Genomic DNA, 22747 nt, shown 5'->3' with positions numbered 1-22747 from the left:
AAAAACTACCAGATTAACAATATACAAAAACTACCAGATTAACACAGCCAGCCACATCTGAGCATTCTCAAAGCCATCATTGAAAACTTGGAACATGGATTCACAGAAGAGACAACTGGGCACTTGCTTTTGCACTCTTCTTCCTAAACATATGTCAAGTCTTTTCAAAACAAAGCCCAGTGAATGCCCAGATTCAAGTATGCCCCAGAGCCTGGTCTATTGTTGCAGGAATCTTAGGGATCCTTGTGTCCATGCTTGGATCATTCATTCACCAAAATTAAACCCCATGATACAAGATCTGACAAAGCAGGACTCCTTTCTCCATGGCATGTGCAAAATTCAGAGGTGGCAGTAGCTGAAGTAGAAAACACTGGAATTTTTCCTTGGGAGTGGACTGTGATGAGAGGTTCCTGACACAAGCATAACTTACTGTATTTTCCCTGACCCTTCCCTTTGTTTTTGAAGACAGAGCAGAAATCATCTTCTCTGAAGATATTTGGTAATAATTCCAAAACCCAAAAATACATGCTTCCAGTGCACCGTGCTTTCAGGTATTCGGAGACTAGTTCAGCTGGCGGATAAGCTGATTAATGCACTCACCCCGATAGCCAGGTGAGCTGATCTCTTTGAAGAAGTCCACTTTATTCTTGGTAGCATGACGGGCCACTGAGAGTTGGAAAGGACGTAAAAACCTTGAGACCTCCTGGAAATACTTCCCCGGGAAGGCAATTTCATGAAGGAGGTCTTCCAAGCAAATAACACCAAACCTCCCTAGGTGCTCCTCGATGACTGTGTTATCTGTCAGAAGAATGGTCTTATTCTTGACCTTGGCTTGTCCACGTTTCAAGATGAGTTCCCGGACAGATTTCAGATTTGGAAATCCCCAGGTCACATAAGGTTCCACTATATGTAGCATTTTCAGACTCTGAGGGCTGACTCTAACAAAGACACCACTAAAAATTTTCTTTAGGCAAAATCTTGTAATGGTCGTGTGCAGTAGTAAACTCACTCCATTAATCCTTTGGATGCGTACTACAAGGGCTAGGCAATGTTTATCCGGTAATTCCAAGGCATGAGGTTTTACTTCTAGTTGTCTGACACGCACCGTGTCATGCTGCTGTCGCCAGGAATCATGCAGAAATGATTCTAGTCGCTTAAACCTGAGCTTTTTTCCTCTGCTCCTTCTTTGCCAAAAGTGCCTGCTTTGCCTGGGTGGCTTTGAGGGCTTGATAAGCCTTCCTCTTTTTCAGTAGATTTTCTGGGACCAAAGGTATCTTTTTCTTTCCTCATGCTCCCCCATCTTTCCAGCGTTCCCTACTGATCCAAATCAAAGATATTTATCAAGAAGCCACGAGGACACTGGATTTCATTTTGAGTGAAATGACTGAAGAGAACTCTTGCTGACCTACATAAGTGAATGCAATTACCTAACAACTATAGAAGAGCTATATTCCCTCATGTGTTACCTAACACTGAAGGATGGGAATAGAAAGGCATCCACAAAACCAGCGTACATATTGTACGTTTTTGGTTGACACAGTAGAAATAAAAGGCCACCAATACCAGCATGTGCAATTTTGTGCCTTATTTACATCATATGTTACAATCTGTGTATGTTTTTTGTATGACAATGTTATGATGAGATAAATCATAACTCTAAAGTGTTAATGTATATAAGAAAGACCTGGAGATCTTGAAAAAATGAACATTGTTATTCAGATGATATGGGGGGAAGATTCTATTTATAAATTTCCAACAAGGTTAACAGGAATGACAATGCTTTAGTCCCATGATGATACTTGTCAAACATGCAGGGAACTGCAGACACTAGATTTATCCCAGTTGGTTCCTGAACCAGTAAACAAGAATAACAATGTTTACTTTCCCAAGAAAGGTATATGAAAGAGAATCCAAGAAGAAAGGGGTGCTTCCTTAATAAATGTTTCTGTTTTTTTTCTTGTTAAATCTTAGCTGTGTACATTAGTGCAATAAAGGGGTACAATATGCTGTTTTCATATACAATCTGAAATATTCTCATCAAACTGTTCAACGTAGCCTTCATGGCATTTTCTTAGTTATTGTATGTAGACATTTGTATTCTGCCTTTAGTAAGTTTTACCTGTACACATTCTAAGATGCACCATAGGTGTGGCCCCACCCATTACCCTCCATTCACCCTAACCTTCCCCCTCCTTTCCCCTTCCTTGGCCTTTTCCTCATAGTCTTGTGCTGTAGTTGGGTTATAGCCTTCATGTGAAAGCTATAATTTAGCTTCATAGTAGGGCTGAGTACATTGGATACTTTTTCTTCCATTCCTGAGATATTTGAGACCATGGGGTAAATCCCACTTGGTTGTGGTGTATAATTTTTTTGATGTGTTGTGGAATTCTGTTTGTTAGGATCTTATTGAGTATTTTAGCATCAATATTTATTAGTGATATTGGTCTATAATTTTCTTTTCTTGTTGGGTCTTTCATTGGTTTGGGGATCAAGGTAATGTTTGCTTCATAGAATGTGTTGGGTAATAGTCCTTCTTTTTTTATATTTTGGAAGAGGTTTAGTAATATAGGTAGTAGTTCTTTAAAGTTTTGGTAGAATTCTGATGTGAAGCCATCTGGTCCTGGGCTTTTCTTTTTAGGGAGATTTTTGTATAGATGATGCTATTTCAGAACTTGATATAGGCCAGTTCAACATTTCCACTTCATTCTGGCTAAGTCTCGGTAGGTGCCATACGTCTAGGTATTGGTCAATTTCTTTCAGATTTTCATATTTGTGAGAGTAGAGTTTCTTGTAGTATTTGTTAAGGATTTTTTTGAATTTCTGAGGGGTCTGTTGTTATTTCATCATTACCATTTCTGATTGATGAAATTAGAGATTTTACTCTTTTTTTCCTGGTTAGGTTGGCCAAAGGTTTATCTATTTTATTGATCTTTTCAAAAAACCAACTTTTGGATTTAGTGACCTGTTGTATAATTCTTTTGTTTTCAATTTCATTTAATTCTGCTCTGATTTTGGTTATTTTTTTTTCTTCTGCTGGGTTTGGGGTTGCAGTGTTCTTCCTTCTCCAGTTGCTCAAGAAGTCCCATTAAGTTATTAACTTCCTCTCTTTTTATTTTCTTGAGGAAGGCTTGCAGTGCTATAAATTTCCCTCTTAGGACTGCCTTTGCAGTATCCCAGACATTCTGGTAATTCGTATCTTGATTGTTGTTTTGTTCCACAATTGGGTAATTTCTTTCTTAATCTCATTTACAACTCATCTATCCTTCATCATAAGGTTGTTTAGCTTCCATGTTTTTGGATGGGTATGCAGGTTCCTGTTGTTATTGAGTTCAACTTTTATTCCATGATGGTCTGAGAAGATGCAAGGAATAATTTCTACTTTTTTAAATTTGCTGAGGTTAGATTTGTGGCCTAGGATGTGGTCGATTTTTGAGTATGTTCCATGGGCTGAATAGAAGAATGTGTATTCAGTTTTGTTGGGATGAAATGTTATGTGGATAACATTTATGTTATGTTGAATGGTAAAGTTTAAATCTAAGATTTCTTTGCTCAGCTTCTTTTTTTAGGATCTATCCAGCACTGCTAAAGGGTGTTAAAATCTCCAACTACTATGGAACTGGAGGAAATCAAGTTACTCATGTTTGTTATAAATTGAGGTGCATTCTGGTTGGGTGCATAAATATTAATAATTGAGATCTCATCATACCGAGTATTACCTTTAACAAATATGAAGTGTCCATTCTTATCCTTCCTTATTTTGGTTGGTTTAAATTCTATTGTGTCTGAGAATGGGATTGTAATGCCTGCTTTTTTCTGCTTTCCATTTGCCTGGAATATAGATGACCATCCCTTCACCTTGAGTCTAAATTTGTCTTTTAATGTAAGATGCAATTCTTGTATGCATCATATATCTGACTTAAGTTTTTGTATCCAGTCAGCCAACCTGTGCCTCTTTAGAGGACAATTTAAACCATTCACATTAATTGAGAATATTGATAAGCCTATTGAGAGTTCAGTGGACATTTTTAATCCTTTTGCGACTGTGGAAGTTAGAATTTGATCAAAATTTTCAGGGTGGGTTTACTTTTGTGGTGGAAGATTACACTGGTCTTTGTGGAGGATAGGTCTGAGGATATCCTATAGAGCTGGTTTAGTTATGGCAAATTTCTTCAACATGTGAATGTCATTGAAGTATTTAATTTCTCTGTCATAAATGAAACTCAGTTTAGCTGGGTACAGGATCCTGGGTTTAAATTTATTTTGTTAAGAGATTAAAAGTCACTGACCATTCTTTTCTAGCTTGAAAGGTTTCAGGAGAGAGATCTGCAGTTATTCTAATATTCTTGCCCTTGTACCTGATGGTTTTCTTTCGTCTGGCTCTTTCAGAATTTTCTCCTTCATATTAACTTTAGTGAAATTAATTATGATGTGTCTGGGGGATGTCTTATCTGGGTTGAGTCATGCTGGAGTTCTGAAACTGTCTTCTATCTGAATTTCAGAATCTCCTGGCATGTCTGGAAAGTTCTCTTTCATAATCTCATGGAGAAGAGACTCTGTGCCTTGTGAAGTCACTTTGTCACTTTTGGGGATCCCTACAAGACGAATATTGGTTTTCTTCTAATTATCTCAGAGCTCTCTGACAGAATGATCTGTTTCTGCCCTCCATTTCTCTTCCTATTTGAGAGTTTAGGAGCGTTCGAAAGCTTTGTCTTCAATGTCAGAAATCCTTTCTTCTGCTTGCTCCATTCTGGTACTGAGACATTCTACTATGTTTCTCAGATCTTTGAGGGCTGCAACTTCTTTTCTCAATGTATCAAAATCTTTGGTCATTTGATCTGTGAATTCGTTGAATTCTTGAGATATCTTGGTTTACTGCTTGGAATTCTAATTTGATCTTATTTGCTATCCAGATTCTGAATTTGATTTCTGACATCTCAGTTATTTGTTTGTGCATGGGGTCTTGTGCTGAGTCTGCCCCATTGATCCTTGGGGGAATTGATCTACTCTGATTATTCATATTGCCAGAGTTTTTCTGTTGATTTTGCCTCATGATTGTTTTTCACCATTGCCTCTGGCCATCCTCAGAGTTGGGGAGGTGTCTCTCCAAGATTAGACCCCAGTGGGATCACTCTATTGCTGCTGGATCTTTGTAGGGAGTGACCCTGTCTAGTTCCTCTGGGGCTGCCCCAGCCAGTGAGTTCTGGTTGTGGAAGCAGCTTCGGAATTTGACACACCTGGATCCAGCAACAGGGCGGGAGGTGGTGAGCACAGTTCTGGGAGTGCCTGGTTCCCAGTCACTTTGGTACAGAGAGCCCAAGGCTCCAGCAGTCTCTGGCCAGGAGAAAGGCTCTGCACAAAGGCAGGGAGGACTCCAGCGGGCATGTGGCTACCGGAGTCCCTGGCCAGACGAGGGCCATTGTGAAGGCAGGTGCGTACAGGAGGGAGGATGCAGGGTTGCGCGGCTCCCGCAGTTCCTGGTCAGGGCATCCTCAATAAATGGTTTGATTTGCTCATATTATTTGATAATCTTCCCAAGTTCTTATTAACAATACAGAAGTTACCGAACCCCACAATGGAATATGTGTTTAAGTAGCACTGTAACTGAGTGAATAAAATTAATATCACCTGTAACAGGACATATTAGTGTCAGGTGCTGATTCACAAGTGCAAATCCAGCATCACTGCTGTGATAGTACTGGCTTAAAAAAATAATCATAATCTGATAAAAACTAGGTGAGAAATACCTGGTTTGGGAGAAGTTCCTTTACAAATATGTGGCATGTCTTCTAATCTCTAATTCTGTCTTTAAATAGCTTTCTTTACCATCCCATAAAGCAAGTTTTTTCGAATTGTTCTGTTTTTGAGAACTTTGAAATACTCTAAGCAGTTAATACCATCTTATGTAAAGGATGACGCATTTACGTCATCCTATTTTACATAGAACTGGTGGAGCTTCCAGATGGAAGCTAAACAGTACATATTCCTTATCTTTGCTACTATGCAATGACCCAACCTCATTTAAAATGGGAATCTTGGGCATTCACATTTTCTGATTTTCAACAGAGAGAAATGGAGCATTTTTACTATTTCAGGAAACAAACTTAAAGCAAAAGTTTTTTTAGGGCATATGGGGAGCCTGGATAGAGAGAGACTGGAAAGAAATCTCTGCCATATGTAGTGAAGAAGGAGTTTTGGAACCTCCTGACTATTAAAAGAAAGGGGAGAAAAGAGTATTTGAAAGAACCTCATTAGATAGGAACATCACAAGTAGAAACTTAAAGGTTTGCAAAATCTCACAACATGATATTGCAGGAGAAAAAGTGCGCACAACCCTGGGCCTTTTACCCAGTTACCTCAGAGGCAATCACTTCTTTCTCTTTCTCTTTCTTCTTCTTCCCTTGATTTCTTTCTCAGGTGAGATTATCTGGACACATTACTCCTGCATCTTGATAATATGCCTTTAAAAGCATCAGCACAAACTCTTCATCTGCTACCACCACATCCATAGGGACAGGGACCTTGAAGTACAGAGAAAATTTTACCCTTTCCCATGCTTTATCATGGGAGTCAGGAAGACCAAAGTGTGAGTTTCTAATTTCTTGGCCTCTAGTGCTCTCCCCTGCCAGCAATTTCTGCTATGGAAATGGAAATATGGGCCCTCTGACCTTTTTCTGGAAAAAAATACATAAACTCAACTGTCTTAAATGTCTCTGTAAACCCTCACGCTTGACATTGGCCTTCCCTTAACATCACAGGGGGCCACATGGATGACACCAGCCACACTAATAGAATGTGTTGGCAGGCAGAATCACAGCTGCTAGTACTTCTTCAAATTGGCCATGGAATTCTACCTGGAAGCCTGGGCTGAAAAACACTTAGCTAAGCATCACCTCTCAGGGTTAGTATGCCCCTCTAAGTGTCTGATTCAATAATAGCAGCAGTTACTCTATCTTCAAACAAATAATCAGTTTTATTTCACAGTGCCTATTTATGTCCTTCCTTAAAATTTTCATAAAGGCTAGCCAGATGGTTCAAGCCTGTAGTCCCCACACTCTTGTGGGCCCAAAACTGGTGGCTTGTCTGAGCCCGGGAGTACCAGACAAGCCTGAACAAGACTGAGACACTGTCTCCATAATTGCTGGGCATTATGGCAGGTGCCTGTAGTCCCAGCTCTTTGGGAGGATGAGGCAAAAGGACGACTTTGGCCTAGGAGTTTTAGTTTCCTGTCAGCGGTGATGCCACATTACTATATGGAGGCTGACTGAGACTCTGCCTCATAAAAGAAAAAAATTCAGGAACGGTTTTGAGTCATTCACTGTAGCATCAATTTTGTAGAACTCCACATGAAGGAAAACAGTGAGCAGTTAACCCCCATTTCTCTGTTGGTTTAGCTGATGTCAGCCTGACAGCCAGATGGCAAGAAACTGTTTCAATGAGACATGGAGACCTGCACGTAGAAAGCTTGCACACGCAGTTTCCCAAGCTCCTTTCTCCTTCCGCCAACTTCTGGTCAGCCCAGGAACACAAGGTGCGCTTTGCAACATTAGTCACCCATCTCCTCACATTGCTGTTGAATAAACTGCTTGTTCTTCCACCAACTCTTGCATTGGGACATTGATGTTTCAGGAGGAAAAAGTCAATCTTGGCTTTGGTTAAACATTTGCAGGTTTTGAGTGAGTCTAGGAAGTGGCTCCTTTAACAATTCCCCCTATTGCTGCTGTTACTTTTTCTGGACTAAAGCAGCACTCAGCTAGAGAAAGCAAACAATGCACAGATTCCTTTCTGCCCAACAGTTTCTAACAAAACAAATAACTTTGGTTCAAGGGAGACCAGGAATCACAATCTTGACACAGGACATAGTTTACTGACACTTTAAAGTCTCCAGTGGTCAAAGAAGGCAGAAGTGTTGGAGGAAGGAACTGGACTCAGAATTTGGACCTGCAGATTTGGGTCTTACACTGGTGGGATGCAGCTAGTGCCCTATGTACATTCATGAGAATTAGAGAAACAGAAAAATGGAATGAAGACATTCTCAGGTATACTCAATGCATATTTTTCATCCAGCATCAGCTTCTGGCCTTCTAGTCTCGGAATCAGTTTTAGGTTTATAGATATCAGGACAATTGAAAGACAGAGACACAATGCCTGATTGCTGTCCTATAAAGGTAGTTTACAAAAATTTACAGGTTGTCCCCAAAAGTCACCATATATAAGGAACATTGAAAATTGTAGTTAAATATACTTTTACCAAATATTGATTATAGAATATTAGAAAGAGATGGAAAGACACAGAGAATCATTTGTAAATATTTTGTAAATTTTGTTGTAAATAAAAGTATGTATAGCTGGGTTCACTGGTTCACGACTGTAATCCCAGAACTTCAGAGGCTGAGGCGGGTAGATTGACTGAACTCACAGGGTGGAGACCAGTCTGGGCCAGAGTGCAACTTCGTCTCTGAAAAATAGTCGGAGATTGTAGCTTGTGCCTGATGTGCTAGGTAGTTGGGAGGCGGAGGCAAGAGAATCACTTGAGCTGAAGAGTTTGAAATTGCTGTGAGATGTGAAGCCATCACATTCTACCCAAGGTAACAAAGTGAGACTCAGTCTCAAAAAAAAATAAATAAATAAAATATGTGAATGGCCCAACCACCTACCCTACCACAAGGAACTCCCACCTGAAAAAGTTAAATGGGTCAACCCCCATTTTTCCTACAGATGTCTAACCCAAGAAAGGGAATGTCCCAACCCCCAAATTCCTGACCTTTAATCCCCTCCATTCACCATTGTAGATTTCTTCCCAGTTGGAAATCCTACCCCAACTGCACACAAGTGGAATAAAGTCAATTTAATTGGGAAAAAAAATTAGTACATTTAGTTACAATTTTCCTTATTCCTTATGTATGGTGACTGTAGTGGCAAATTTTGGCACACCACATACTATAACTATTCAAGAAGGTTGATTGAAAATTGGCAGCAGGACCTTCGTACCTTTATTATTTGGGACAGCATGCAATTTCCTGTGCTGAGAGAGGATACCCAGGAAGGGTGAGGTCTAGGAGAACAGAGATCTTCTCAAGGACACATGAAGAATACACCTGTGGTGTATTCCCCATGGTGACTCAGGTCTTAGTAAGTTACAGAAACTTAACTTCCTGTGACCCAGTAATTTCCACATCTGTGAAATCCTGTAGTCCTGTTGGGGCAGGAACAGCTTCTCCTGCTTTATTCAAACTGACCAAAAAGAAAGGAACCATGGGCAGGAAGTTTTTGACTAGGGATGAAAAGGAGAAGACAGGGCAAGTTGGGGAGTATGGCCATTTTAAATTCTTGTGAGTCTCATTCTGCCAGCCAAAATAAAGCCTTTCCACTTATAAAGAGGAACTTTCTCTCCATTGAGGTTCCCTGTGTGGATGCCTCAACTGGGTGGAGAAAGGACCAATTCAGCAGGTCTTCAAGTAGTCAAACATGGGAAGGAACTGGTGTGCAGAAACTGGTACCTGCACTGGGAGACAACCAAGGCAAGGTAGGATAAATACAAGATACACATTGGGGTGGAAGCTGATGTCCAATCAACCCCTGGGGTTTTGGACTGACAGCAGGTCTGGTGAGAGGTGTATGAGAGTGACTAGTATGAACTCTAAGGGTGGGATTGCACTTCCCCTCACAGGACCTAGAGGAGTCTTGATTCCACCTCCTATAGCCAAGAGGCAGTTTGAGTGGGAAATTAAGGATTCCCAGGTTAGAAAAAGGATTGGAATTGTGTGCATGTGAGTGCTTGGAGACTGACAGAGATAGGTAACAATAGGTGGAATTTAGCAACCCCCCCATTCACAGGACAAAACAATTATGGGAGTGGCCCCTTTTTCCCTGCTCCAATTTTATCCCCTGGCTATTAGGAGAGAAACTGGAAGTTCCAGGTTTTCTGCTTTCCATCTCAGACACAGGCTTAGTCTTTTGCAGCCAAGTGGCCATGTGAGACTTAAGGAGAAATTAAAAGTCTTTGGAAAGGATGACTGTTTTGTGGTTTTGTTACTGGAATTTCTGTATTCAATGAGTCCTTGATAACGGGGATTTGAGAATTGAGCCCATGGGCCACAGATCAGTGATAAAATGGGATTTTGTTGGATGAAGGAGCATGCAGAGGAAGTGGAGAGTGCCAGAGGGAGAGGCCTAAGTCAGAGGTCTCCTGCATAATCCTTTGTCTAGGGATAAATAATTGGCCCTAAGAGATATTTTGGCAAATGCCTGGTAGATAGAAAAAAAAAAAAAAACCTTTACAAACTGAATGTGCGTTTTAACAAATAAATGAATGCAGTCCCTCTCTTTGGGGGAAGTTATTAGCTCTTTGCAGTTTTTGTCTAGGGAAGGGAACAGGGTGTGTGCTCCCTACTCAGGGTGAAGCCATCCAAAATTTTTCGAGTTGCTTTGTTGACGACCTTGCTAGAGCTCAGAAGGTATTCCCAGCAGGATACAGCATGTTTGTGCCTAGAGCTGGGAGTCTGATTTCTGAACTCACTAAGCCAGACACATGTCTAGCCCTGAGTGGGAAAACCCTATATTAATTCTATGTTACACAAAATGTCTCACATTTGTTAAATGTAATAATTTGTTTGCTTAAATTGTTTGGGAAACTGTCTTTGTCAAAGAATAAGATTATTACCTTTTAAACCTTCTAATTATCAGTCTAGCCAAGTGAATAATTACATCATAGAAAACGGTGATCCTGTTTTGTGAAAAGTGGGTTTTTTAGAGTGAGAGAAATTATATAGAAAGGAAAATGGTGTTGTGTAAGAAAAAGATCTTGTGTCGTAATTTTGTCCTGAAACAGAATGGTTATGTCAGAAAGTGATAGGCAGGGTAATCCAGAAGGTTTATAATGTTTGTAGATTGTGCAGGTTAAATGAAGTTAATACTGTTGTGCCCAGATCTTGAAATCCCCCACAAAGAGCACTAAGGAACAGAGTCTGATGCAAAAACAATAGAGCCATTTATTCACAGATTCAAATCTGGGCTTCTCCTGCCACAGAAGGAGGGCAGAGAAGCCCCTACCACAGAGGGAAGAGCAGTTTTAAGGATACAGAAAAGAAAAGTGGGTGGAGGAATAGGGACTTAGGGGAAAGATTTACTACTACTGGGGCCGAGAGTGGGTGCCGTTATCGCTCGGGGCAAACACACTGGAGCTGGGGTTGGGGGGGAAGCAGGTTGCCTATCACCTTTGGTATGCAAGCAGGTTGCCTATCACCTTTGGTATGAAGCTGTAAATTGAAGGCTGGGGGCAAAGTGGGGTCAGTGAAGGCTGTGAGACAAAATGGAGTTAGTTTTAACAAAATGAAGTTAGCTTTGTCCTTTCATTACAAGAAAATTTGTTAAGGAATTTACATGTGATCTGTTGACTACGTATTTCCTTTAGAATAGTGGTTCTCAACCTTCCTAATGCCACAGCACTTTTATGAAGTTACTGTGGGTTGTGACCCACAGGTTGAGAACCACTGCTTTAGAATCTTTTGGCTTGTAATCTTGCTTGAACAAATGTTTTAATCCTTGATATCTGACAAACCTTCCAAAATCAAAACTCTAAATTTGGTCTTTTTGATATATCAAGAACACCGAAAATCTGAGAAAGACAGATTAGGCTTCATTGGTTTGTTAAAAATGTATAGAAAACATTGTCAAATATGAAATGGTGGTTAATTTTGTGTGGATTATGTTCATATGTATATCCAATAATATTAAATATTGGTCTGTCTTAGTGTAGATTGTCAGTAATAATCTTAATTCAATTCAGACAGTATTTTTTATAACTGCTTGAGTTAAAGAAATACCAGGAGAGGCTGATAAATTCTCTCAAACTCAAATTTCTGATGCCTTTGGAAATTAAAGGCCTTTAGGCTAAATGCAAACTGCTAGAACTTTAATTAGAAAGGTAACATGTCCATGAGTATTGCTAATCTAACTTTAAACAGAACATGAATCAGTTACATGGAATGGGGCTGATTTGTTATGGCTTTTTTTTAAAACTCTGCTGATCCTGTCTGTATTCTGTTTTCCAGAAGTCGCAAAAGCCTCTTCAGCTATTTGAAGCTTTCAACAATGTATGTACTTACAGGCAGAATTTAAAACATTTATTTTTTTCTCTCTTCTTGATTTCTTCAGAATTTGAAAGCCATTTGTAAGTATTCTTAATTTCTGACAATACAGTTATTTGCATAAGTTCAATAAGAATGTGTTTTGTTCTACAGGACATAAGGAAGGCACTGGTTATTTTACTAAGGCTTTGACTGGAATAGCATTATCAGAGGAGTCCAGACTGCATTAAGGAATTAAGGTTGTATTTACAAGGCCAATAACAAAAGCCAATAAAAAAAGGCCTTTGGAAAAACTGGCCATATACCCATCAATAACATTTCCTAATCTGTGGTAAATAAAGAAGGTTGCTTTCTGACAGGTCCCAAAATTTGAATTTGCTTGCGGACCTCAAGAGAAGAGGAAATTAACCAATACACACAGGTATCTAATGGCACAGATGAAACCTGGGCTTTTGGAAGGCTTTCAAGTCTAACCTGAGATTTTTCATAAAAGGTTTCAGCAAAGCCAATTTAAAAGGGAAGAAAAGCATAGTTGGTTAATAATTATTTTTGCTGCAATTTATGCAAATAATCAGACCTGGACTACTGAAGGTACAGTTTATTTTGGCAACTAAGTTAGTTTTGCTATAATTGTCTTTAGCAAAGAGAGAAATTAAAGAGAGAGAAATGGTTCAAAAGTGAAAAAAACTGTGGCCCACCTGTATTAGATTCCAGCCTTGTCTGCAATAGCATTGCTTAAACTGAGACACAGGTGTTTTACTAAACTGATCTGTTCAATGAAATTAAGAGACTGGGCAAAAAATATTGAATTTTTTTTTTGATACAGGATATTACTGTTACCCTTGGTACAATGCCATGGTGTCATAGCTCACAGCAACATCAAACTCTTGGGCTTAAGCAATCCTTGGGCAAAGAGTACAGAATTATATCTAGTAGTTATATTTGCTCTGAAACTTTAAGGCTCAACAAAGGTCACATGTTGGCTACACTGGAAATTTTTGTGCTATATTAAATGTCATAAACACAGCAGATACCTCAGGAAAATTAGAACCTGAATGAGAATTTCCCAGTATACGGGGTGAGTGTAGCAAAACCACATAAGTGGCCCCACGCCCAAATTATGTTCACAAATATTCACTCAAAGTTTCCAGAACTTTGAATTAGTTGTATGGACTCTTAAAACTAGGTATTATCTTAAGAACTGTGCTAATTGTTTAAGTAGGAATACTCATGTTCTCATTGTGTAAACCTCAGCCTCGAAATCCTTGTAGTTACTTGTGGGTAACTGCCAAAGGGTTATATTCTCTTACACTGAACCCAACCTTGACTTCATCTCTGTCAGTGTAAGGGAGCCAGAAGGCCACAAATGTATGCAAGGTGGCTGAGTTAATGCAGAAGCCAGAAAGTCTATGTGAAACATACAGAATGCCAAAAAATTGTATGAAGTTACTAAGGGGGGAGAGACTGAATTGAACAGGCAGAAGACCTAGGAAGAGTAAGAAGATCTCCACTTGGGTAATTAACCATGTTTTGCTTAGTCTTTTGTGTCAGTACATCCTTTCTCTCTGGGGGAGCAATGGGAGCAAGTCTAGGTCAAAGATTAGAACATGGTAGCCCTCTAACCAAGGTAAAAGGGCTTTTACATCATCATCCTGACCACATGCATGGCAGCAAAGATGGAAGAAATCCTTGCTGTTGCTGAAAGTGTTTGGGCCAGAGTTGCAGCGATAAGAATAGCATTCAGAACATAGTGAGGAGCGGAGGACTACAGCTTGTTCAGGCATGTAACAACCTCAGTATATTTCTTAAAAGCTTATATACTTTAGTAATGCAAGGTTCTGCACATACACACACATACACATTCTAGTAATAAAACCAGCTGGCTACAAAGGATCTTTACGATAAAAGTACAAAGAAACCACAAAGCTTATTGAACTATTCAGCTGCATGGAACAGGTGTGACCTTTCGCAGAGCTGCACACTAATTTATCTCGATTCATTCCCCATGTCCTTTCAAAAAATTCCAGAGATAGCCAGACTCTGCTTTCAGGGCCTGCCTCCTACATGATTAGCTTTCTAATCACTTTGGAGGGTCTTCAAGGAAACATCTCTTCATATGGACTCTGACAAGGTTTCTTCAAGCATAATCAATGGCACTCGAAGTTACATTGAGGTGACACCTTGGCTGGATTCATCAAAGCTAGCTGAAGAGAGCTTCACTGCCCTGTGTGCAGCAAAGGTAACTTTTAAGAGGGTCAACATCTGGTGGTGCCTGTGGCTAAGTGAGAAGGGCACCATGTAGGCTAAAAGCCTATATCCTCTGTGCCCAAGTGGCCTGAGCAAAGCAGTTTAGATTTCTCGCTGCCCTAGGTTTCCTTGTAGGCCTGGCAACCTCAGAATGTGGCTATTAAGCCTGGGGTCATTGGAGCAAAAACTTCACTCCCAGAGATACCGCCCAGGGGCTGATGCATGCAAGTCATGTAATTAATACGGTTGTATGGCCTCCATACCATGGTTAAGTGATATACTAAGTTTCCGCCTCTCAGGTTGTGGTGGGTTTTCAGAGATTTTAAGGAACAATCTACTCTTTCTTTATTGTGGTCTTGTGGCTTATCAGCTAACGAGCAAAGCAGCTAACGTGTGACTCATGTGATAGTTGTTTTGGGTTAAAAAATGTATATTAATCAGCAGGCACCAAGAAAAAGTTAATTGGATTTCACCATATGTTTTGTAAAGCTATTGTGTGATTATAGATCAACAGTGTGTATGTGACTAGCTGGCTTTTTAAGCTGGCTGGAAATAAAGAATATCACTACTTGCCATCATGGACTTGTAGCCATTTCTTGCTTTCACACTCTTTCAGGAGTGGGCTTTACACCTGTGACGCCAGTCACTCCACAATCCCTAGTGCAACATTTCTGGCGTAGTCAGCAGGACCCGCCAAGGACATTGGACAAGAGTGCACAGCTTTGCAAGCTCCAGAAAACAGGATGGCCACGTTCCTTTGGAAACTCCACAGACTGTTTCTGGCGTTTGCTTGAGGTAGGCCTGAGAACACTGAAACCAGAGGGTTTTTGTCATGCTGTGAGTACGCAAAACATCTGGCATTAGCAAGAAACATGGAGAATAATCTCAGCTTACAACAGAATGCTACTTTGGAGGATCAGTATGTTGCTCTTTTAAAAACTTTGTTATCATCCCGGTTAAAAGCAAAATCCTTTGGGAACTGTTTCAAATAGTTGTTAAACATTGCTATTGGTTTTCCCCAGAGAGAAAAGTTCAATTAAATTTAAAAATGTGGAAGCATGTAGGCAGGGCCTTCAAGAGAGCTCAGCAAAAGGGAGAATTTATTGGTAGAGATGTTTGAGGTGCTTATCACTTGGTTACTTCTGCATTGGAGCCATTTCAGTCCTGCTCCGAGGCATCTGCCTCTGAAGCGGAGGATTTGCTCCCCCACCGCTGGCGGTGTCAGGGGAAGAAAAAGAAATCCCGGAGCAACCAGTATAGGACAGGTGGATGAGAACTCCTGAGCCAGATGGAGTAGTTACACCTGCCAAGCAACTCTCTACTCCTGGTGATTTAATTAGTTTTGATAGTGACTCAGAAAGTTGCCCACCTATAAACGAAGTTGCTGTAGAAAGCAATGAAGTTGCTGAAGAAAGCAATTTTGAACATCTTAAAAAGATGATAGCTGAAGGTTTTCAGGACATAAATAAATGTATGGATGTGATAGAAAAGAAGGAAGCTCAGCTTTTTGGCAGTTCAAAGGCCAGTTCTGTCCACTCCGCCCCACCTCCTTATCAGCCTCCCCCTACGGCTTCACCAGACCCTTCATCTCCTTTAAAATGGAGACATGGGCCGTGGTCTCCTTCTGGTCCACATGGCATCTATCCTATATGTCATGATCCTATGGACTGAAGATTTGTTCCTAAATATCATTTTCCTATTGAGTCCTCTGAAGTACAGATTCTTAATGAGCCACCAATTTCCTCCACAGAATTAAAACCTCAGAATGAGGAAGGTGTGGCCGCTTTTCCTGTCCTATAAGAAATTCCAGCTGATGGCTGCTCCGGTCTGGTGCACATTCAAATTGAATTAAAATTTTTAAGGAACTGAAAGATGCAGTTCATGTTTATGGTCCTCCTTCTTATGTAATTGGAATTCTAAATTCTTATCGTGCTGATCATTTTTTCCTTTCTATTGATTGGGGAACTTTAGCCAAAACCACTTTGAACTCTGAAAAAGTTTTGCAATTTAAAGCATGGTGGATGGAGGAAGCTAAATTACAAACCTGCCGTACAAGGGCTTCTGTTAATCAATTAACTGGATCAAGTGAAGTAGAAGTGGTGTGGGCTCAATTAGGATTGCCACAAAATATACTAATCCAAGTTAAGGATGTATGCATTAGGTCATGGCAAAGATTAGAAGATAAGGAGGGAGTTCATCAGTTTTTTACAAAAATAATGCAAGGCAATAATGAGCCTTATGCAAAAATTCTAGCTCATCTACAAATAGATAGAACGTTCTATCTATCTGCCAAAGAACGTTCAGTCCCAAGAGCAGAGGCTCGCCAAATGCTTTTACCACAATTGGCATTTGAAAACGCCAACACTGACTTTAGGCAGGTGCTAGCAAGAACTAAAAACCAAGAAAATGTGACCATTGAACAATACCTGTGAACTTGCAGGGAGATCGGCTCGTGAACTTTCCAAGCCTCCCTGCAGGCTACCACTATTGCTACAGCCATTGCTTCTGCTCTACTAATAAGCAAAGAAAAACCAAAATGTTTTAATTGTGGAAAACCTGGCCACACCAAAAGAGTGTAGAAAAGGAAAAAAGGAAGAAAGTAAACCTTCAGGTTTATGTAGCTGATACGGTAAAGGAAGGCGCTGGACTAATGAATGTCAGTTAGAGACAAAGATGGTAATTTTTTAAAACCAAAAGAAACTACAGAGTCCGAACCGAACCAGGGAAATTTCTATCTGGGCTTAGCTCGGGGCCCCGAATCAAACAACAGGAGTTTCCCCCCACCCCAACCCCCGCGACTCAGTTCCCTGTGAGCAATGGATTTGATCGTGCTCAAATGAACCACCAGCAAGTTCAATAAAGAAAATGCAAGTACAGGATTTGTTTCATGCAACACAGAAAAGTGCTGCTTTAGATTTACCTATTTTATAAAATGTTAACATCAGTCCTACAGACTCTCCTAAAAAACTGCCTACAGGTGTTTATGACCCTATTCCAATAGGTACTGTAGGTTTAAATTTAGGAAGAAGTAGCCTTACTATGAAAAAATTCAATGTTCATTTAAAAATAATTGATACAGATTATACAGGAGAAATTTCAATTATGGCTTCAGCTAACAAGCCTAACCAACTGTCTGCAGGGCAGCGAGTAGCTGAAATTCTCATACTAAAGTATTATAAAGGAAAAGCCGCTTCCATAACCAGGGAAGGAGGTTTTGGTAGTACAGGAGAACAAGTCTTTCAGCATACTTTCTTAAATAATTCATGTCCTCAGTGCACTAAAGTACAATTTGCATTGTACTTTAAGGACAATGCAAATAAAAGGGCTTGTGAACACTGGAGCAGACGTCTGAATTATTACCTCTTACATGTGGCAAAAAAATTGGACAAAAACCAAGGTAAAAGCAACCTTTATAGCTTAGGAACAATAACAAACATAGAACAAACTTCTGTTCAATTAGAATGCAAAGGTCCTGATGGTCAGACAAGCAGTTTGCGTCCATACATAGCTCAAATTGCTGTCTCCCTATGGGAAAGAGATTTGTTACAACAATGGGGTGCTATGTTAACTATTCCTACCATTTCAAATGTGACTAAGAATATTATGCTTAATACTGGTTATAACTCCACACTCCCTACCCCCGTAAGAGAGCCAGAGGTTACCAGACTAAGAAATGACAAAACTGGACTTGGTTTACCTACACCTCCAGAGGATTTTCCCTAGGGGCTCCTGTGCAGTGCTTTGCCCTGCCACTACAGTGGAAGTCAGATAAATCTGTCTGGGATGAACAGTGGCCCCTTCCTTTAAAAAAATTAGAGATACTACATCAATTAGTTAAAAAACAACTCCAAGCAGGTCATACACAACTGACTATAAGTACTTAGAATAGTCCGTTTTTGTCATTTAAAAAAAGTTGGGAAAATAATGTTAACTGATTTAAGGAAAGTCAATGCAATTATCCAGACCACGGGTACCCTTCAACTTGGAATTCAAAATCCAACATTAATTCCAAAATATTATTCTATTACTATTATTGATCTAAAAAACTGTTTTTTCACAATTCTGTTGCAACCTCAGGATGCTGAGTCATTTGCATTTACTGTGCCAGCTTTAAATTCAGAAAGACCAGCTGAAAGATTTAATTGGAACTTTCTCCCACAATGGATGCTTAATAGCTCCACCTTGTGTCAATTATATGTAGATCAACCATTAGAAGTTATTAGAAAAATTTTTCCAAAAGGAATATGCTTACGTTGTATAGATAATATTTTATTTCTTCATCCTGATTCAGAGAAACTACAAGAAATGTTTCAAACTGCTCTAAAAAATTTAAAAATATATAGTTTACAAATATCAGAGAATAAAATTCAAACTCAGGAACCATGAGAATATCTAGAATATAAAATTACATCCCAAAATATAATTCCTCAGAGAGTTCAAATTTGTAAAGACTCTTTAAAAACTCTTAATGTCTTTCAAAAATTAAGAGATATAAATTAGATTAGACCAATTTTAGGCATATTAAAATATGCACCATGCACTTAAAAACTTTTTTCACTTTTAAAAGATGATCCTAATTTAAATAGTCCTAGAAGTTTAATTCCAGAAGCAGAAAAAGAATTACAATGGATAGAACAGCATATTCATGATACTCAATTAAATCGTATTTCAGAAATTAATAATTTTTATATTTTTGTGTTTTCTTCTGTCCATTCACCAACTAGACTAATAGTTCAAGATACAACATTTATTGAATGGTGCTTTTTACCTAACAAAGCTACAAAAAAGATAAAAACTTATATTTACAAAATAGCTACTATAATTTTAAAAGGCAAACAAAAACTTAAACGGTTAGTAGGAAAAGACCTGGATAAAATAGTGGTATATTAACCAACAATCAAATTAATGATTTATTAATGCTTAATACTGAATGGCAAATTACTTTGTCAGATTATATAGGTATGATTAATAATCATTATCCCCAAGATAAGAAAATTCAATTTCTTAAAAATACTTCCTGGATCTTACCAAAAATTGTTAAATTAAAACTCATACCAGATACACAAACTTTTTATACTGATACTAACAAATTAAAAATTTCTAGATATATAGAACCTAACACTCAAAAAGTACAACAATCTCCTTATACATCTGTACAAAAGGCAAAGTTATATGCTATTATTATGTTATTAACTGATTATGCAAATCAGCATTTAAACTTAGTAAGTAACTCAGTATATTTTTCCCAGGTTGTTCAAAGAATTGAAACAGTTACTTTGTCTACTAATAAAGAGGAGCTTAATATGTTATTCCTTTCATTACAACAATTAATCAGAAATCGCAAATTTCCTTTATAATTACACATGTTTGATCTCATTCTAAATACCAGGTCCCATAGCTGAAGGTAATCAAGCACTAGATCAACTAATTGGATCTGTAATTACAGCTCAACAAAAATATGCTTTGTATAATAGTAATGCTAAGGCATCAAAAAGAAGACATGATATTTCATGGCAATCAGCAAGGGTGATCATTCAATCATGTCCTACGTGTCAACCATTAACTGCTCCTAATTTACCAATAAGAGTAAATCCTAAAGGTCTAAAATCCAACCAATTATGAAAATGGATGTAACTCAATTTTCAGAATTTGGAAAACTAAAATATATGCATCATTCTGTAGATACTTATTCCCATTTCCCTTAGGCATCTGCATTAATACCAGAAAAAGCTCATGCCATTATAACCCATCTCCTAGAAGCATTTGCAGTTATGAAAAAGCCATTGTTGTGTCCAGTAAAACCCCCCCACAAAGACCACTGAGGAGCCGAATCTGATGCAAAAGCAAAAGAGCCATTTTATTACAAGTTCGAGCTTGGACTCCTGGGGTCTCCATTACAACGGATCCAAGCCAGGAGCCCCGAGCCCTAGAACAGGGGTATTTTTATAGGATAGCACAGCAAAGTAGGCATATACAAGTTAAACAGAGAAATCACTTCTGGATTGGTCGCCACTGGTCCTGCCATATGGCCCATTCCAGGAGGCAGTTTCTGATTGGATGCCGAGGACTCAAGGCTCAAAAACCAGCACTTCATGGTGACTCATCAGTTTTAGACAAAATGGATCAGAACCTTAAGATGGCGGCAGTCTGGTTCTCTCAAATATGGCATTGGTTTGGTTCTCTCATTCCCCCCTCCACTTGTAAATTAAAGGGCCCAATCATGGGCCTTGCCCCTACACCTGTGTGTTCATCATTTCTTGTTCTGCTAAGGGCCAGTACTGGCCTTTAAGAACCATTAATTGTACAGCCCCTACACGTTCTCTCACAAATGTAATAAGCCTGTTGATAATACAGGAGCCTATCGTTAGGAGTAACAGTAATACTATTAGGGGTCCTGCCACTGCTAATATCAGTGTTGTTAACCAGGGGGACCAATTGAACAGGGACTCATACCAGCTCTGACCATTTTCTCTTTCTATTTTACATTGGCGCAGGCTTTCTCGCACAAGTGCCATAGATTCTTTCACAACCCCTGAATGATCAGTGTAGAAACAACACTCCTCCCCGAGGGCGGCAATAGCCCCCCTTGTTGGAGGAACAGTAAGTCCAGTCCCGTCTGCTTTTGTAAGACTACTTTGGAAAGGGAAGTCAAAGAGTCTTGGAGGAGAGTAATAGATTTCTCTAATTGTTGAATATTTAGATCAATTGCATCCCGGAGGGCACCATAATTCTTATTCTGGAGGACTAGGGCCAACACTACAGTCCCAGCCCCTGCTATCCCTAGCCCCAATAAAGTAGCAATAGTGGGAGCGATGATTATCTCCTATTTCCTGCGTGGGGCTGGGCTCAAAGTACCTGAATAATTCTGAAGTATTTCACTTTCTTTATGATAGATTATCATTGGTATAAGCTGTACCAGGACATAATAATCATTATTCTGATTTAAAATTCCCTCATGTATACATGGAGCCAAATCTGTTGAACAAACCCACCAGGTATCGCTCGGGGGTATCAGATACCTAGCTCCATCCCATGGGCTAGTAGCATTACATAAATGCTGGTGGGAAATGGGTACCTTTCCAACACACAAGCCCTTTCCCACTGCTGTCTGAACAGTAAGTCTAGGGTGGTTTTGATGGCATCGTCAGGCTGTGGCGTCTCCAGTACTGTATTGCCCTTGGATGGCAACAGCTTCATAATAAGGAGGTTTTACACTGAGACAGAGCCAACAGGCTGCAGTTAGGTCTGGCTGGGTTAAATTTAACACTTGATACGTACTGGTAAGCAGTTCCCATGTTGGGTCCAGGTATGCAAATTTGCCCCTACTTTCACTGGCATTGGATGACGATGGGGACGTCATAGGGGCATGAGTGATCAACCTGGAAAATACTTGAACATTAGCTGGGTAAGGGAGGATTTATCAGGAACTGGTCTGTATCCCACTTTTATCTTAATGAACCCTCCCTTTTCATGTACAGCACTGTTAAAGCCTGCCACTCGAGTGTGGCTGTATAAACCAAGTCCCCAAATTTTTCCTACTTCCCAGGTGGTGTAACGATTTTTCCCAAGTGAATTGAATGCACACTGGGTCATATAATCTTAATTCCCCTAGGAGCCCTGTATGCCGGCAGTTGTCTCTGCCAACCGTATGTGACCAAGGACCAGGACTTCTCTTTACTGTAATTAAGTCCGGGGTATTCAGTGGTGTCCACCAGATCTGACCTGTGGATGCACAGCTCCAATGTTGGCAGAAAAAATAGTTCTTTCCCCCACACTTGTCTGTTTTATGACCTGGGCACACATAATATAAGTTGTGTCAAGGTCTCCAGGTACCATGCGTGAGTTCCACTACTTGGTCTAGGTCTATATATAAATCTGGGTACCAAGTGTTCTTAGGATGGATACCTCATGTAGCATTTAACAGCATCCAGTCAGCAGTTCGGACAAAGGTGCCCCCGAACATCCCCTGCACGGGTCCCCCATAGACATACCAGGTGACATTATACAGCTGATGGGGATTAGGGTAAAGAAAGGCACTCAAAGGGGTACATACAATCAATATTAATAACGAGTAGGTGGGGAGCGCTTTAGTTTCAGTTTTAAAGGATTGCCTTCGGCCTGTTGGATTCTCCATTGCGGTATAAAGTCTTCTTAGATGGCGAACGGGTCTGCAAGTTTCACGTGGGTGTGGTGTACACAAGGGGCGATGCTGTCTACTTTGAGAGCGGTGGGTTTTGCCAGGATCACGACGTATGGGCCCTTCCACCAGGGTTCCAAAGTCTCTTGGTGATGATTTTTTACATAGACCCAATCGCCAGGTCGGAACTTGTGGGGCTCAGGTACTGGACCAGCCTTGTAAGTAGCCCGCAGGTGGCACCAACACTCTTTCCATACCTGCTGGTAACACCGAAGGG

At 39.9% G+C, this 22747-nt stretch overlaps 1 pseudogene; it reads right to left on the bottom strand.

Annotated features, from left to right (window-relative positions):
* Positions 1-562: 562 nt before the first annotated feature.
* On the bottom strand, positions 563-21693 carry LOC128572464 (60S ribosomal protein L7-like 1; annotated as a pseudogene).
* Between the last annotated feature and the right edge of the window lie 1054 nt (positions 21694-22747).

Source organism: Nycticebus coucang, chromosome 20 (assembly GCF_027406575.1).
Source record: "Nycticebus coucang isolate mNycCou1 chromosome 20, mNycCou1.pri, whole genome shotgun sequence".
In the NCBI taxonomy this organism is placed as follows: Eukaryota; Metazoa; Chordata; class Mammalia; order Primates; family Lorisidae; genus Nycticebus; species Nycticebus coucang.
The sequence above is the reverse complement of the archived record's forward strand: the minus strand, read 5'-3'. Positions and strand labels throughout refer to the sequence as shown.